This window comes from Mustela putorius, unplaced genomic scaffold (genome assembly GCF_011764305.1).
Source record: "Mustela putorius furo isolate JIRA1106 unplaced genomic scaffold, ASM1176430v1.1 tig00003909_pilon_pilon_pilon, whole genome shotgun sequence".
Taxonomy (NCBI): Eukaryota; Metazoa; Chordata; class Mammalia; order Carnivora; family Mustelidae; genus Mustela; species Mustela putorius.
Genome location: NW_025422057.1, coordinates 19,603,915 through 19,620,168, shown reverse-complemented (window position 1 = coordinate 19,620,168; position 16,254 = coordinate 19,603,915). Strand labels below are relative to the sequence as shown.

At 37.3% G+C, this 16,254-nt stretch overlaps 1 protein-coding gene across 6 annotated transcripts in view; it reads left to right on the top strand.

Annotated features, from left to right (window-relative positions):
• The window catches only part of ADD3 (adducin 3), a 124,228-nt gene that overhangs the window by 68,968 nt on the left and 39,006 nt on the right, over positions 1–16,254 (top strand). Inside the window, exon 1 of one of the 6 annotated variants that reach the window (XM_004763878.3) lies at positions 3,320–3,417. The exons of the other annotated variants lie outside the window; for them this stretch is intronic. The gene's annotated coding sequence lies outside the window, so the exon portion shown is untranslated. Of the gene's footprint in view, positions 1–3,319; positions 3,418–16,254 lie in introns of those variants that run through there. 6 annotated transcript variants of the gene reach the window in all.

Sequence of the window (16,254 nt, the reverse complement as noted above, 5' to 3'; positions counted from 1 at the left end):
TCCCACAGAGCTGAAGCTTGCCAAACAAAGCTCTTCTCCTTGGTTCTCTGAGTCATTGATAGTTATACCATATTTCTAGAATTTTTTTTTAAAGAGTTTATTTATTTGACAGAGATCACAAGTAGGCAGAGAGGCAGGCAGAGAGAGAGAGAGAGAGAGAGAGAGAGAGGAGGAGGAAACAGGCTCCCTGCTGAGCAGAGAGCCTGACTCGGGGCTCGATCCCAGAACCCTGGGATCATGACTGGAGCCAAAGGCAGAGGCTTTAACCCAGTGAGCCACCCAGGTGCCCCATATTTCTAGAATTTAATGTCATCACAGCCAAAGATTAAACTTTTCTTTCCCTCCCTCTCCCACAATAGAAATATTGTTAATCTGGTGATGTTTGTTAAAGGAAAACCCCCTTTTTTTTGGTTTCGTGCTTTATTTTCAGTCAACCACAAGTTTGAGTTGCCTTGTGTTTCTTTATTCTTTAACAAATGACATTTCGTGCTTTCCCAGCACTTTAGTTGGAGACAACTTCTCATTGTGCTGGTTTGAGTTCTGGCACTTGAGAGCATCTTCATTCTGAAGCTCAGGGCAGGGTGTCCCTCTCGTATTTGAAGCAGAGTGCTTATCTTCTCCATTGCTTAAGCCTCAGCACCTGGTGGTGCCCCAGATGAGTGTCTCATCCAAGTTCTTGAAAATGTGTGGGTATGAAGAGTACGTGAACTCTTGTGCAGCAAAAGTGGAGGGGAGAGCTCTTAGAACAATGAGTTCAATCATGGGGATACCTAATTTCATATTTTAAAAAACCAGTAACATAGGTAAAATGTGTTTTTGAATTATTTCCTTTTAAAAATGTCCTCTTTCTCTTTTCTAACTTTAATAACTGTTTGTTACAAGTCACTTTACATACTGAAAACACTCATTGTTTTACAATATTGTGTGTTTGAAAATACAACAAAATGGCATTTAAATGAAACAAATACTTGAAATACAATTGGAGTTGAAGGGTAGAGGGAGGGAGATCAGGACACATTCTGAGTTGTGCGGGAGCCCATACTTTAATTAATTGTTAAGCCTCTGGCATTAAGTAGACAGTGTTTGTATTTAAAATCCACAAAACTGGTACGGAAAGGGAAGGAGAAATTTAATTGCTTGAGAGTTACCCTAGAAGAGGGGATCGGTAAATTTACATGAATCCCTGTAACAGGCCGGTATACCTGTGCCAAATAATGCCTGAACTGACCAAGAAAAGCTTGCTTTTCCTCATCACTGTGGTGAAAGCATTGGTTTTCAACAACTTTCACGTTCACGAGGATTTTTTATAAAAGGGACTCCCTGCACATTGGGCAAGCAACTGTAGTCCAAAAAGTATTGGCTGAATTTAACATACCGGGGGCATGTGGATTCCTAAGAATGTCACACCTTGTCTATGCCAATAAGTTAGAGTATCTATTTTTGATACTAAATCTGATATCATTGGCAGATTTTCCCTTTATTGGAAGGATAATAGTCATAAGGGAGACTGTTTTTTCATCTATTTTGCTCTCTGATTGAGGTGTTTTTATGACTTTTTTTTTTTTTTTAAAGCTATGAAATAATACTGGCAAGTCCCAAGAAAACTAGATCTGGATTTCATTTTGTCTTTTCAACTCTGTGTGATCTTGTGCACATTCCTGACATGTTACAAACAGCTTGTGTCTCTGAATGTGCAGTATCAATTTTCAGTGGTGAAAGCCCCAAAAGGAAACAGACTGATTCTTCCATGCACAAACAGCTGGGCAGTTGTGGATGGAATTAATTGCTGATATATATTGGCTGTGTTTTTCTTCTCTTGTCATTTCCTTTGCAGCTGTGAAAGTGAAGTTTGACTTGAAAACAGACATTTCCAGCAGTGCAAATCCAAAAAGTATCAAAATGGGATTCTTCAAATATATCTGAATGCTCCCTTTGAGTTCAGTTTGGGGGTGAGGTAGAGAAGAGCAAGGGATAGCAGGCAATGCATAATTACATATATGGTTGAAAATAAACAGGCACGTGGACTTTGAGAAGTATTTTTGAAGGGGTTAGTTTAGTTTATGGTAAAAGCGACCTCATATGCAACAAAAGGCTAGATCAACAAGCACCCCTTCCAGGATACTATCCTGGAAGTTGTTACAGGCTACCTCTGAAAATATTGTGGGGTGGGGGGGGGAGAGGAGGAAAACAAAATGTTCAGTACGCAGACTGATTTATTGTTCCAATGTAAGGAAGTAGCAGTTGGCGCGCAGGGTAATGTGACAGCATGTATCATTAAAAATAATATTTTTCTGGTCTTTTCCAAAAGCCTTTTCTTTGTTATGAATTCAGTGTAAATGATTATATAGCTTATTTTTTATATGCATGGATATTTTACTGAAAAGAAACTATTTTTTATTCCATGTGTTATAGTTCCGTTAAAACTGTTGGTTGTTTGTCTGAATATGCATATACAGGAAGTAGTATTGATTAAAATCACTTTGAACAATTACCAGATGTTTGGTAACAGTTTCAGTAACTGATAAATTATTTTAGACACCAAGTTTTTTAGGCAGTATGGGTACATGTTACAGAATATCTTATTTGGAAATAAATCAGAAAAAAATTAAAAATCAAAACTCTATGAAACTATTTGAAAAAACAAATGCCTATAAAATTTTAAAAGTTTGCTGTGCATATTAGTGATTTCCACCAAAATAATTCTCCCTTTTATGTATTTTAATACTCTACCTAAAACGAGTTTATCAATCAAATTCTTTTTTTTTTTAAGGCAACTTCTGCTCTAGTTAGTTGATAAGAGAATGTTTATATTGTTTCTGCATTACCCGAAGAACTAGAGTATTGATAGAGAAGGGTAGGTAATGCTTACGTTCATGATTGGATCCCCTGCTTTGGACAGATAGTCCAAAAGTAAAGTTATAGAGTGAGCAATATTGCCAACAACTTGAGATAGGCAGAAGCTGCTGTTGCTAAACTTAGAAGTTGGCATGGCTGGACTTCCTTTTTAGTAGTGCACTTCCACCTCCCATTCTGCTGGTTGAGCTGGGTGATCTACCTTATATTTTATTTTTACTTTCTTCACAAAAAAGAAATGAGCCCATATTTTATTTCACAGCAGGAAAGCAGATCTTCAAACATGAACTTCCCTCCCCTCCCCCATTTCTTTAAGGAGGATTAACCAATTAGTTTTGACTCTGAGGCCCTGAAAATTGTTGTGGCAGTATTAACGAGCAGTCGCTGTCACTGAAGTCTGCTTTGGGTGTGTTGTTTCCCCCAGAGTGGGCTCCACCCTTGCTCTAACCGCACAGAGTGTGGATATCTCACTGTTTAAAACAAAGTTCATTTTTAGGGCAGCATTGCATCAGAATTGCCACACAAAAACCAGCTTAAGAAATTACAGCAACTTCAATTTTTTTTGTAAGTAATGGATTGTCTATTGTAAAACTGATAACGCACAGCTTAGGGGAAACATAGATAAGATAGATGGCTAGTTTTGTGCTAGCTGCGAGTAATGTGCAGTGTTCTTCTTGGGAAGGAGCCTGTGGCTTTATCACTCAACTAAATTTTTTCCTGTTAGTTCACTTGTTTGCTTTTTTGTTTTTGTTCCTTAAACAGTTTACTGGACTGTTGTTTTTAATTGTTTGGGGGATGACAATGACTATTTAAACTAAGGAAAATACTGGTAGTTTCTCAAATGTGCTAATTACTTAACATAAAAATGTTTGAAGTAGTGTTTTGCACTGAATTTATTGGACCCATTAACAGCATAATCTGGCAATACTGTATTTCGAGACATCGTAGCATGAACTTTGTGTGTAAGAGTGGGTTCATTGAAATAAAAAAAGGCAGCATCTAAAGAGCCTTTATTTCTGTTATAATGATGCTTTGTCCTGCTGCTGTTGGGTATTTGTCAGAAGAGTTGGGGAAGGCTGCAGCCCAAAGTTCTGTTCCATGCCTTGTCTGTGCCTCTGTGTTCCTCCAGAGTTTGTGACGTGAGTGGTAAGTTGAACTGTGGGAGAATTGAGTTATTCAGTGAGGTCCACATTCAGCAATTTTTTCTTTGCAAATGGATCTTTTTTCCCCCCTCACATATTGGTTTTTTTTTTAATAACTATGTTTTAAATGCCTGTGAAGTGTTTAGTTATGCACTGACCAGAGTAGACATGTTGAGAGAGAGGCTGTGCTCTGTGATCTCTTCTGTACTATTGTCTTCCTCTTGTGCATGTTCATCGTGTACCCTTGTGGAACAGACACACCCATTCAGTATAAGCAAGTTGAGCCACTTCAGTTGAAATCAAAGCTGAATGTTGAAAATGGCAGATTTTCATAAAGCTGGCAGGAGTGACAGTGTGTCATCCTTTTTGGACTTAGACTTGTGAGCATTTCCTTGTTTAGCTTCCTCTTTGAAACTTGGTAATAATTGTGTTTAGCCGTTTTCAAACATCACAAGGATGTAAGAATAAAGTGGATGCTTAGTACTATCAGATAAAAGCACTAGCCTGGGAATCAAGGCTATTACGTTGGACACTGGTTTCTTTACTTGTAAACTTGGAAATTTGGGTTAGCTGTTAGCTGTTAGATCTTTTCCAGCTGAGAATACCCAAATTCTCTTTGTAAAGACACATGCCTATTCCAAAAATGCTAAAGGGGATGTATTGAAATTGAGGGGAAAAAATATTTAGATGTTAACCAAGAATCATTCTTTTAAAGGACATGAAAGCTAAAGCTTTACTTTAAATAAACTGTGTATATCAGAAATTTTAGAAGTTTACTCCTTGATTCTGTTCTGAAAAGAGTTCACTAATCATCACCTCAACAAGAAAATAAATTTTCAAGTTGTGTTTTGCATCCCTACCCAATATATAAACCACATACATGCCACTTAATTTCTGAAATAAGTTTCCCTTATGGCACAGAAAATACTCTGTTTTGGGTTCTTTTCCATTTTTAAAATGTTGGTTTCAATCTACTGAGCTAGATGATTCTGCTGTCTTCTTTGAACTGTAGGAGAGTACACTTACTCTTAGATGTTTTTATAGTTGCTCCAGAGAAAAACTTGCCAACCACTTTGTTGTTAAATACTGAAATCAGGAAATTTTCTAAATAGATTTTATTTGGAACTTTATAGAATGTTAGTAGTTCATACCTCCAGTAATACTCTTATTTAAAAAAAAAAAAATCACTAAAAAATCTGAGGCGCCTGGGTGGCTTGCTCAGTTAAGTGTCTCTTGATTTCAGCTCAGGTCTTGATCTCAAGGTTGTGAGATCGAGCCCTCATGTCAGGCTCACATGCTGGGCGTGGAGCCTGCTAAAGAATTTCTCCCTCTCCCTCTGCCACCCCTCTCTAAAATAAGTAAACAAATAAACAAACTGATTTTTTTCTTTTAATAATTATATAAGGAAAGAGGAGTGAATTTTTTTTCACCAAGCTCTATATAGCTGCCTTCAAATTTTATTCCAGTATACAAGATGTACGACAAAATGTCCCTTTCCAATCCTAATCCCTGAGCCTCAATCCCTAGGGGGCAGTTTCTTCTCTGTTTTTCAAAAAAATATCTATGAATGAGTGCACCATTTTTTTTTAAACCAAATTAAATTATACTGTGCACACTGTTGTGTATCTACCCCATTCTTCTTCTTCTTTTTTAAATTATTTATTTATTTATTTGACAGACAGAGATCACAAGTAAGCAGAGAGGCAGGCAGAGAGAGAGAGGTGGAAGCAGGCTCCCTGCAGAGCAGAGAGCCCGATGTGGGGCTCGATCCCAGGACTCTGGGATCATGACCTGAGCTGAAGGCAGAGGCTTTAACCCACTGAGCCACCCAGGTGCCCCTCTACCCCATTCTTCTTCTTCTTCTTTTTTTTTTTTTTTAAATTTTATTTATTTATTTGAGAGAGATCACAAGTAGGCAGAGAGGCTACCCCATTCTTCTTAATAGCTGTATATTACTTCAGTGTATGGATGGATGTACTATATGTATTCATTCATCCTTTGATATCTGGATTATTTCCAAATTTTTCCTTTCTCCCCATCAGATATACTTAATCGGTCTTCTCTCCTATCTCCATTTTGGGGGCAGTACACAGGTGCTAAAAGGAGTAATAGTGCTGTGCAGACTCATCATTTTCTCCTCCTCTGGCTAGAAGGCCAAGGGTAGGCCTACTGACCCAGCCATTCATGAGTGAGTAAGAACTGCCCTGGGAGGCATTTTTCAGCAGGTTAATGAAATAACATTGGGTTCAAAGTCTGAGAACTTGAGTGTAAGGTTGTGAGCAGGTCAGTTAACCTCCTTGATCTTCTGTTTTGCCACCTATAAAATGAGAGGTTAAAATAGATGAGTTTTAATGCCCTTTCCAACTGTAGTATCTATGTATTTTTTTGTTGAAGTATCTACGTAGATACATAGTAGATACGTAGTATCTGTGTATTTTTTTGTTGAAGCTGTCAATGACAGCTGTCCTGAAAGCAGAATGGTAAAGAACCTCATAGTTTGATTTGTATAATAACAACAAGGAAGATAAAAAGAGGGGTGCCTGGTTTGATTTAAGCTGTATAACGCAGTTTCTGTTATTTAAATTGAAAGCATCTTTTGTGTATATTGTGTGATGTGTAATTTATTTGACCTACCATTTGGGCTAAACTTTTTTAAATTATAAGACAGTAAAAAAGAAAAGTTGAATATTATATTTTATATAAACTCTACTTTTCTAGAAAGTCCATTTCAAAAGTATAAAACCATTCCAGAGAAAAGCAGATCCTTTTACCAAGCTAGAATTCTTGAGGAGAAGATTCTGAGTGAGGTGATGTTTGTTTTTAAAATGGATCCTTATAATTTTCAATGAATCCAGCCATTCAAGGCTAATCCTCCGGGCTTTGCAACTTGGCATCATCCCCCTTGTTTAAATTGTTTTCACATTCTAGTCCTCTAATCCATCTCCTTGTTTCATTGAATGCTAAAATTGATATTGCTTGACATAGCTAAAGTCTGATTTGGTGCTGAGGAAGCAGCTTAGAGGTGTACTGTACACTATATCCTGCCAGCAAAGTTACCAAGTTACACAGCAAAGTTATAAAGTAACAGAAGCAGGAATTTTTGCTGCATCACACATGAGATGTTTAGGATTGCCTGTTTCACAATTTTATTCTTGCAGTTCTGTCAAATGACAGCTGTCCTGAAAGCAGAATGGTAAAGAACTTCATTGTTTGATTTGTATAATAACAACAAGGAAGGTAAAAAGAGGGGCGCCTGGGTGGCTCAGGGGGTAAGCATCTGCCTTCTATCTCAGGTCATGATCTTACGGTCCTGGGATCTAGCCGCGCATTGCATCATTGGGCTCTCTGCTCAGCAGGGGGCCTGCTCCCCCCACCCCCACCCCACACCGCCTGCTTCTCTGTCTACTTGGGATCTCTCTCTCTGTCAAATAAATAAAATCTTAAAAAAAAAAAAAGATAAAAAGATATTTTCTCACCCTGGAGGTAGGGGAGTCTGTGTGTGTTCATATCCTGGTTTAGCCTATGTTCATGGCAGAAAACTTGATACACCTTGAATAAGTATGCTTCTCTAAAACCTGAGATGTTTTTTATTAATCTCAGCAATGCTGCATGATTACTACCAGTATTCTGTGTTAAATTTCATATCAGTCATTTGAGAGATGGTTCAGTTTAGCAGAATGTATTGAGGACCATCTAGGAACCAAGCAGTGCATTAAACAGTGGAAGTACCTAAATGATAGAGACAGTCTCACTGGAATCTGTTAAAATGACAACTACTCTTATTGATAAAATTTTCTAATATTCACTGGTAAGAGGATTAGGGCAGAGAAAGTTCTTCAAATTTTGAGTCTGTGAAAATAGATAAAAGCAAGGTATATTTTAACTATTTAAAAAGGTTTTATTTTCTTGTTAGGGCAGTGTCAGTTACTGTGGGGACACACTCTTCTGTGTGGATCCGCTCGTGACATCAGTTTTTCATGAATGAGATTCTAAATTGTGGTTGGATTAATTGAACCTTAATTTTTGCCTATTCACATGTATCTGACATATAAAAACTTGTTAAAATTATCGTACCTCATGTATTATGACTTAATCTTTTGCTTGTATGACACTAACCTTTGAAAATGGTCACAATATGTCTTGAGGACACATCCTGATATCTTCTTTGTCAAGTTACCTCATCCATTGTGACATTTATGACTAAGGAAATTCTCTGTAGTTAGAAATATACAGGATACTGCTGTCTACAGGATGTTGAACAGCTTTGTCTAAAACATTTGCAGTCATTTTAGAAAAACAATCCTAGGATAGCAAAATCAGTCCAATAGATTATGGTTTGAGCTGAGGCATAAATCCATTTTAAGAGTGTGTGAGAGTGTGTGTGTGTGTGTGTGTGTGTGTGTAAAAGAGACAGAGAAGAAAAAGTCGAATCATTACTCCATTATGCAATCCTAGAAGGGACTGCTATGTCTTCTTTGGAGCCCAGCTTTTGGCGGGGGTCCTGTGACACACAGTGGGAATTCACTTCCTAGCAGGAAACGTTGTTTTTCAATGTATTATCTTGTTGAGACAACCACAGTGAACAATAGGCTATTAATGTATTAGAACAACAAGTGTCATAACTAAGCCAATATTTGCTTTGTTTTGAGTGTTACCCTAAAAAAAAAAACCTTTGGCCAGGCTTCAGAATACATTTGACCATCAGTAACTGCTGGGCATAAAGGTCATAACAGTTAAAAAGAACAAGGAAGAAAAAAATGTGTTAACAGCAGTGATGAACTTTTTGCAGATTTACTGCACAGGAAGTAAATCTGATGATTTAATTAACTAAATTAATTAAAGGTGGTTTCAAATACATCTTTCAGGTATGAAAAATGGCCACTTAAAGGTCTGTTTTGAGTTTGGAAGCTACACCAGGAATTTAATATTTTAAAAAAATATATAGGAGCCTCAAACTCAGGGTCTTCTAGGAAATATCATATGCTCTTATGACATACATCACATTCAATTTTGGATATTTGTATGTAAAATAATTTTATAATACTTCTTATTTGAGGCCTGTCTACTTTTTCAAAGCTGTTTCTTTCATAATGATTAGGAAGAAGGAAACTCCATTCAGGGGATGGGCGTTAATATCAAGTCACCACTACAATTATGTGATAGGAATATAATAAAACTTCAGAACTAGAAGGTAAACCTAGAAGTCATATGGTCAGACTGTCACCTCATTTTATACATAAAGCACTTCAGAACTTATGTTTTGTTTTAATTTTCCTTTACTGTCTTAACCCAAAATTCTGTTTAACAGCCATTCTCAACAACTCTTAGATATTTATGTTTATCTTTCATGTTCGTTACCTTTCCAGGTAGTCATGTTTTAGTTCTTCTATGATAAAACTGGAAAGTCCTTAAAGGCAGGACCTAGATCTGTGTTCTCTCTTTCTTTATAGACTTTACCTAACAGCTGAATTAGTGTTTGCTGGTTGATAGGATCAGTAGGGTGTTTGTGTTTTTTTTTTTTAATTATTTTAAAATGACTTATTTGTACCACAACTTGTACCTAGTCTCAAAACCCAGGAGTATGTATAGATTTTTTTGAATTGCTCTTTTTATACCTTCACTCTTTTTTGTGATTACTTTTCAGTCAGCTTAAGATGTTTATTTTATATGCAGGTGAAATTCATTATCTCAACCATCTTCGGTACCTGGCCATTCTGAACAAACCATGATTAGCCCAGTTTTCAAGGGTTGCTCTAAATTCTCTGCCCTAGTTTATTCTAAGACAAGTAGAGAATGGGATATTATGATACAACAGCCCTACTTACCTCACTTAGTTTAATAAACCATTATTGCATAATTGTAAATGGACAGTAAAGAAAGGAAAAAGATGTTGACCCAATTACTGGGGCAGACAGACCTACTTAAATAATTTAAAGGGCAACACAGACTATGAAAAAGTGCTTTTCTTCAATACTGGGCAATACTGGTGGAGGGAAAGGGTGGTGGAGGAGATTGGGGAAGCCATCATGGAAGGAGTTGGCTTTTGAATAAGACCTCAAAGTATGGATTAAGATTTGGAGGGATGGAGATGAGAAGGAAGACAGTTCAAGTACGTGAGAAATAAGGTGAGCAAAGCATCAGTCAGGGAGATGGCTTTTGTTTGGGAGAGTCATCATTTTCCTCTAAGTCTATGAGGGATATACTCAGAAGTCTTTACCATACTATTTCAGGAATTTTAGAAACCCCCAGGCTGATTCCTAAGTGTTTTTTTAAAGGTAGGACTTCAAGGTGCTTGCTTGCTTTCCACGCCCCCCCCCCCCTTTGAGGGAAGGACTAAGAAAATGGTGTTTTGGGAAAATTATATGGTAGGTATCTTTGTGCTTCTCAGTTGTAACCGTGAACCCTAAGGGTTATAGTGTCCAAGTATAAGACCTGCTAGATGTTTAAAATAACACTTTCTGGCACTTTGCAACTCTGTGGAACTCTTCCTTGACAATAGAGATCAAATGTAGAAACAAAATAGTTAACACACTCTGGGGAGAGCTACTTAAGTTACTAAGCTCCATGAAGATTGCTTTTTATTTGACAATAAAGTACTTGATGTAGGCTTTAAGTCCAGCTAAATAGGCACTATAGAACTAAGCTGTGAGTCTAGTCTTTGTGAGCCTCACAAAAAAAAAAAAAAAAAAAAAAAAAGAATCCTACTCCGAGCCTGAATTTAAAGTATAGCAAGCAATTTAAGTGAACCCTTCAGGCATGTGTGAGTAGGTACAAAAAGCTGAGTCATAAAATATATTCTCTCTAGTGAATTACTGTTGAAGCTTGAAAGTGCAGCATTCTCGTTATTTTTAAAAAGTGGTTAAATGGTTCTAAATTCTTATGAAGATACACACAAAAAAATCTGTTTTGTATGTTGTTAACTCTGAATGCATACCTACAAAATGAAGAAATTGGAGCTTGAGACATTAGGTGACTTCTCTTTTGTAAAAGTTAACATTTAATGCATAGTAGCTTCTGAAATTAGTTTATTGCCAAAATGTTCAAAGGAATTTTTTTAATGTTTCTCTTTTAAATATTTTCTTACATTGGCAGATACTATCTACTTTCTATGTATCATATGCTACTCTAGATAATGTGAAGTCTCCAAGTAAATGGAGGGACACGTTGAGAAATCCCATTCCTTTTGGGACCTGTTTCTTCATATGGAGAATTGAGGTGGTAGGCTAAGATGTAGTATCTTAAAGGTGTAGAGCATAATAGGACGTAAGTTCTAAAGATGCCATTCTTATTTTGGTTCTAATTAAGTAATATTAGGGAAGGGCAGTATATATTTCTTGGGACAGTTGATATTTGGGTTTTTAAATGTTTTGTCTCTCTGTTATCCTTACAAAGGTATTCTTCCTTTAAAAATTCTGCACTTCTGATGTCTTTGTTCAACTTCCTCTGTAAAGTAAATGATGAGTTAGTTTAATGCTTTTTCTTTTTCCCTGATTTTGACATTAGACTTTAGGTCTTCTTTCAGCTTTTCATTTTATTAAGACTTCAGGTTCCACCTGTGGTTTACAGACTTAAATTGTCTCTATCCTCTCCAGTCTCCTCTTTTGTCTCCATGTCAGAAAAGAATCTCATTCTCTTTCTCATATATGAATAAATTGTCATAAAAAATCAAAAGTATGCATACAGTTTCTAGGTTCTTATTCATACTAAGTGTACTTTTCAAGGCAAAATCTTACTTTATACTTGGTCAGAGCATAAACCTCTTTAAATGACAATAAATGACCAAGAGTTCTAGATGAAGTAATGGGGCATATAATAATCTAGAAATTAGATTCCAAAGAATTCACCTCACCCAGTGCTACCACCTCTTCCTAAAGCTTACAATTATAGTTTATATTACACTTGGTGGAAGATTTAATTTGGTGAATGACCAGGAAATTTTGCTCATTTATTATTGACTTAATAATCCCTGAGTGTCAGACCCTGTATGACATGTTTTCATGTTCAAGTAAACGTCATCATAAGAAAAATCTAATCTCTTTTGAAAATACTTATTTTGCCAAAGAGTTCACATTAGAGGTAGGGACTTAGATGGTGTTCACTTAGGTGGTTCATTTAGATTTGGGGACTGCGGTAGGGGAAGAGTTGGAAACATTTACCAAAGGATCTTAACAGGTATAAATTTGAAATGACTCAAAATTTTAAAACATCATTGGGGATTAGGGAAAAGAATGAGATGGTGGAAGGTAGAGTACAGTATAGCACAGTGGTTAAGAACAGAGGTTCTGGAGCCAGTCTCCTTGAATTTATATCTCAACTAACACAGGCTGTTGTGTGACCTTGGATAAGCAACTTCTCTGTGCTGTTGTTTCTGTCTGTAAAATGAGTATGGTGATAACATCTACCTTTCCAGAGTTATTATGGGGATTAAAAGTGTTAAAACATGCTATATTGTTTTTTTTAAGATTTATTTATTTATTTATTTGACAAACAGAGATCACAAGAAGGCAGAGAGGCAGGCAGAGAGAGGAAGGGAAGCAGGCTCCCTGCGGAACAGAGAGCCCGATGCGGGGCTTGATCCCAGGTTGCTGGGATCATGACCGGAGCCGAGGGCAGAGGCTTTAACCCACTGAGCCACCCAGGTGCCCCAAGACATGCTATATTCTTAAGACCATATTAGACAACATTAGAAGGTCAGGAAATGTTGACTATTTGCCATTAACCCTCTCTTCACATAAAAATATTTTCATCAAAAATGCATTTTAAAAAATTCCTTAAGGAAATTCATAATTTCTTTAATGAAGATGCACACAAGCTTAATTACTAAAGATGGTATAAGGAATGGAGTTACAGTGACTGAAACATGCCTGACAAGAATTTGAAGTCTAGGGAGATCTTGAGAATCCTAACAACCGGCAACAGGGAAGAATCCAGGCGTGTGGACTGTCATTAAGAGGGAGGTTCAGCAGTTTAGTGTCAAACCCTGACACATGGGCAGAGCATTGGGACTGGATATTTTGGTAATTGGGAGAAGGCTAGATGGAGAATCAATACAATGTAACTCTGCATGGCATCAGAAATCCCCCATAAAGCCAAGGCGCGAGCTGTCAGGTGACCTCAGGGAACTATAGAAACTGATAGAAGGGTCTAAGACTCAGACCTGATGTATCACGTTCAGGTACAGACTTTCAGTTTTGAAAGTATTTGGAGTTATGTGACAGAGAAACAAGAAAGGGATTTAGGCTGCTTTATAGTGGGTGAAAGGGCTGAGAGACCAACAGAACTTGATCATTAAGAATTAGATAAAAGGGGGCGCCTGGATGGCTCAGTGGGTTAAAGCCTCTGCCTTTGGCTCAGGTCGTGTTCTCAGGGTTCTCAGGGTTTTGGGATCGAGCCCCGCATCTGGCTCTCTGCTAGCAGGAAGCCTGCTTCCCCCTCCCTCTCTCTCTGCCTACTTGTGATCTCTGTCTGTCAAATAAATAAATAAATCTTAAAAAAAAAATTAGATAAAAGTATTGCTCTAGTAAAAGTCATACAACAGAGTAGAAGTAGCAGCAAGACTACCTTGATGTTGAGCTGCTTAACTGGTGTCTTACGGTTTTTCATAATCCTAGGGATCCAGGGCCCTGTGCCATGACATTGAAGCTGCAGGTGTGGGTTCAGTGGTCGCTAGTGTGGGAAGATGGGGAGATGGGCAGAACTCTGCATGTATGTATGCCAGGCAAGAACCTGCTAACCTGAGCAAGTGGCTTTTAAATCCATCCTTAGTTAAATGGAAAAATATTCCATCAGACTGTAATATGTTATAGTTTGATAATTGCTTTGACATTGTTGTAGTTACGATAGAAGTAGTAGAGCCCACTGCACTTTTGTGGGTAGCATTCATTGTGAATCTTCATGGAGTTTTACAAAGAAATTTCTGTTCAGCTTTTGATAGGACAAGAACATTTATATCTTCTTGGCTTCAGATTTTCTTGGAAACATTGTTTCTCAGTCTAAAATTGTAGCTTGCAGAAGTTGTGCCACTGTGGAATATATTTACCTTGCATTGCCCTTACTTATGTCAGTGATGTCTGTTATTTCTAAAGAGCCAACTATGATTCTGCAAAGGTGTGCTGTCTGTCCACATAGTTATCTACATTGTTGTGATGGTAAAATGCCTCATAAAAAGTCAGTATTAGCAGGATGGAAATTCCACTGGAACAGCAGTGTATGTGTTTCCTAGAACTACTTAAAAAAAGTGCCACAAAACAAGTGGCTGGAAACAACAGAAATTTATTCTTTTATAGTTTTTGAGGCCAGAAGCCCCAAAATCAGGATGTCAGCAAGGTTGGTTTCTTGTGGGGGATCTGAGGGAAACCTGCATTATGTCTCCTCTTCTGGTGGCATCAGTCCTTGGAGTTCCTTGGCTTGTGGCAGCATCAGTTTTTATCTCTGCTTCCTTCATCACATAGTTTTTTCCCCGTGTGTGTCTGTGTCCACATCTCTCTCAGTTTTATAAGACACTAGTCATTGGGTTTAGGACCTGCCCTAATCCAGTATGACTTCATCTTAACTTGATTACAAATTAAGGCCCTATTTTCAAACAAGGTCACATTCTGAAGTAATTACATGAATTTTTTGGTGCTAGTGGGGGGGGGCACTCCAACCCAATACAGTATTGTAAAATTGAACTCTAGATCTTAAGAATGATTCGTTTGAAAAAGCTAGTTTCACAAAAATAGGCTTTTTTGTTTTGTTTTTTACAAAAGCAGATTTCTGGGGTTGGTGAACATCTCTTTTCATGGACTGCCACTTAAAACAATGATCACATTTCTAGAACGGCAGGTTCTGACCAAGTATTTTTCAAGTACTGTTACCTATGCTTAATAAATTTCATTTTCATGGTTCACTGTTAGACTTTCCATAGAACGAAAACAGATGGGATTGTGATGATCTTGAAATCCTCCTTACTAGCCAAAATCTGAAGGTGGGAACTCCTTCAAATCAGACTTCCTTGCAGTGACAATGTATTGAGTTACCTACAGCTTTTGGATTGGCTTTTACAGCTGTATTTTATATGTTATAACCATAGAAGCCAAAATTCTTTAGCTGGAATACCTGAAATAGTAGCTCAGAATGAACTCTTGGGACTAACTCATACCCTGTGTTCTTTAACTATTTATATATTTTTTTTTCCTTCAATTTTTACAATGAAGAGCTTTACCTTTTATATGTTGTGTGTGCCCTATGAGGCCCCCTCCTGTTTCTTACTGGTCACAGTGACCCCATTAGGAATGAACCATTGGAAGTATCGTCCACAGTAACAAATCCATTTTCTAAACTAGACTTTTGGTTGATTGTTTAATTTTACAAACTCAACTCATTTTTAGTAATGAACTTTGTAGGATTGTTTGCATTTCTTCAGACTGAGGAACACAGAATCCTTGAGAAATAAGTAGATGTAAGATTGGAATTTGGGGGGAGTTAAGGTTTTCATATTACTTTTATTCTGATACTCATTTTGGAAAGTTTTCCTGAGGTTTCTAGATAGATGTACAGTATTGGGTAAGAATGAATTTGACCTCAAACATTGTTCTCAAGAAAATGTCAAAAGCAAGGGCTTTACATTTTTCAAGCTCAGTGCTGTGCATATAGACAGGCTTTAGTTTATGAAGTGTGTGAGTTGATGTTTTTTTTATTTTTTTAAATGATTTTATTTATTTATTTGAGAGAGAGCGAGAGCAAGAGCATGAGAGGAGAGAGGTCAGAGGGAGAAGCGGACTCCCTGCTCCCGATGCGGACTCAATCCCAGGACTCCAGGATCACAACCCGAGCCGAAGGCAGTCACTTAACCAACTGAGCCACCCAGGTGCCCTGGTGTTTCTTAAAAACAAAAACAAAAACTTTTTGCCCAGAAGGACTACCATGTAGTAGAGAGCAAAAGATTTAAGGCTATCTCCAGAAATTGAGAGCAATGAATCTTTTTTAAAAATCACAATCTCCACTGATTCCACTTTTTTAAAAGCTCTCATTTATCATGAGCTGTCAAGTTTTGGAGAGTTTCCTGGATATCAGTTTTAAAAATTTCACTGATACCAGGGGACTCAATAACAGAAACTAAATGTCTGAGAGGCACATTCAAGTAATCAATCCATTAGTCTCTGTCAGCTTTCTCTTAGGAGAAGAAAAAAAATCCTTTTGTTTTTTTCCTCAATCATTTCCAAAAGCTCCATGTTGAAGACAAATGATGACTGAGGGAATATATACAGAACATTTATCA